Source organism: Neophocaena asiaeorientalis, unplaced genomic scaffold (assembly GCF_003031525.2).
Source record: "Neophocaena asiaeorientalis asiaeorientalis breed wild unplaced genomic scaffold, Neophocaena_asiaeorientalis_V1.1 scaffold450, whole genome shotgun sequence".
NCBI classification, from domain to species: Eukaryota; Metazoa; Chordata; class Mammalia; order Artiodactyla; family Phocoenidae; genus Neophocaena; species Neophocaena asiaeorientalis.
The window spans coordinates 4,274,563-4,276,715 of NW_020175674.1; positions in this window are offsets into that span (position 1 = coordinate 4,274,563).

The window sequence follows — 2,153 nt, forward strand, 5'->3', positions numbered from 1 at the left end:
AGGAGGGTTAGAACTTTTAACAAATGCCAAAGAACGCCTGTTAGATTTATTGGCACCTAATAAATGTCAGCTTTTATCAACTATTACGATTCATTTTGATTAACTTCAACGTCACTATCCTTGAACAAGAAATACATTTCCAGGATAATCTTGAGCTTGGGATGATGGTTTTGGTAACTGTACAGAATAGTAGAAAATTGGCCTTTCATTTTGATGGGTGGTAAAGATTGGCTGATAGGCTCTTACTAAAGATGTAATGTTTTTCCATTCTCTGGATACTGAAGACTATTTTATTGTCTGTAAAAATAAGTTTGGCCACAGAAACAATTATTTCCAGAACTATGGAAACTCTGGAAGACTCTGGGCAATGTGTTTCGTTAACCAGCTGCCACTGATACACCGAACTCTGCGTCTGCTTTTCCCCTTGTCCCTGTCATTGTCGATTACTTTGTATTATGTCAGGATTTGGAAAACAGTTAATCAGGTTGGATTGCTAGGCAGCCTTGAGTCTGCCTTTGGTTTAATCACACACACATGCTGCTGCATTCATCAAGTTTCCCTTTATGTAAGTTTCTTCATTATTGTGACACTTTACCATTGTCCATGCAAATGTGTTCGCTGATTTCCATGTCAGAGAAAAGAAATGCGATATAAACAGAAGAATCCATGTGAAAGGGCAGCCAAAACAAAGGTGTGGAGTGCATTTAAAGATGCAACTTAGCAGAACACCCAACTAGTCCAAATCCACGAAGTCTGTGTAAGAAAATGTGAGCTGTCAAGAGATGGTAACAGCAATGCTTGCATTCCAGCAGAGTAGAAGTATAGTGAAAACATAAGGAAGCATTTCAAAAACGGGCTGAAAGCATGGATCAAAAAGCACCGCAACCATTGCATGGAGAAAAATAGATATCGTGCGCTTAAGATATGTTAAGAGGGTAGATCTCATGTTGTGTTCTTACCACAAAAAAGGGGGAGACAAAAAAATTGGGGGAGGTGATGGCTATTTTATTACCTTAATTATCACCTGTGTGATGGTAATATGAGGTATACATATGTCCAAACTCACGAAATTATACACATGAATTATGTACAGCTTTTATATACCAATTACACCTCAATTAAGCTGGAGGAGAGGAGGATATTTATTGAGAACACAAAAGAAGAGGACTGCATGGAGACCCTGAAAGCAAGAAGACCACGGCAATATTCTTTTTTTAAGACCATGGCCTCACTTTTTAAATTAAGGGCTATTTTATTTTTTTGTAAGTGACTTTAATGACAGCATCTTTGAGAGCGTCTGTGTATGAACCAGGGAGACTCACCCTCGCTGACAGTTGCTGGACCACGGCCACCGCAGCTGGAAAAGGGAGAATGTGAAGGCTGCGATCCCATCGTTGGTGTGGCATCTGCCCCTGGTGTTCCTGATGCTTTTCTGGGGCTCACTTTCTGTTTACAATGGGGAGTTTAGACTCTGAAAGTCCTTCCCAATCCGCCGTTCACAAATGTCTGCAGTGTCGGAGCACTGTCTATGAACTCATTGGTTACCTCTCAGGACGCCCATTCACGCTTCTGAAGTAGGTCAGGAAGGTACAGTTTTCTCCATGCAGCCCACGGAGGAATCATCGCCAGAAGCCACCGCCCATCAGTTTGTGCTGGTGAACCCTGGCCCCCAGGGCCTGCTCACCGTAGGGGAGAGAGGAAGTGCTGCCGAAGCACAAACAGGTTTGGAAGACCCTTTGGAAAAAAATTGAGAGACACACACACCTGTCTCGTTAAGGTCAAACGGTACACATAAAGGAGTGTGGGCTCACACATGTCTGTGTGTGTGCGTGTGATGTTACCAAAACACGTTGACCCCACCTTGATCTGTCACCATAGTCACAAGAAGTGACTTCCGGGGCTCTTGGAAGTATCCAAAATTCAAACTCATCTTTAAAGGTAAAATGTGACGTTCAAAGGGAAATGTATGCAGTAGGTGCTACATGTCCATATATGGTTAATTTAAATAAATAGGAGACAGGCTCTGGAGACAGTTACAGATTCTCTCCTGCTCTCACTGTCGTATTTTGAGACGTCCCATTTTTAGATGGAAGAGAAGTAGAGAGTTAGTGTTGGTGGCCACTGGTGCATGTTCACTGGGTCCTCGGAACCAG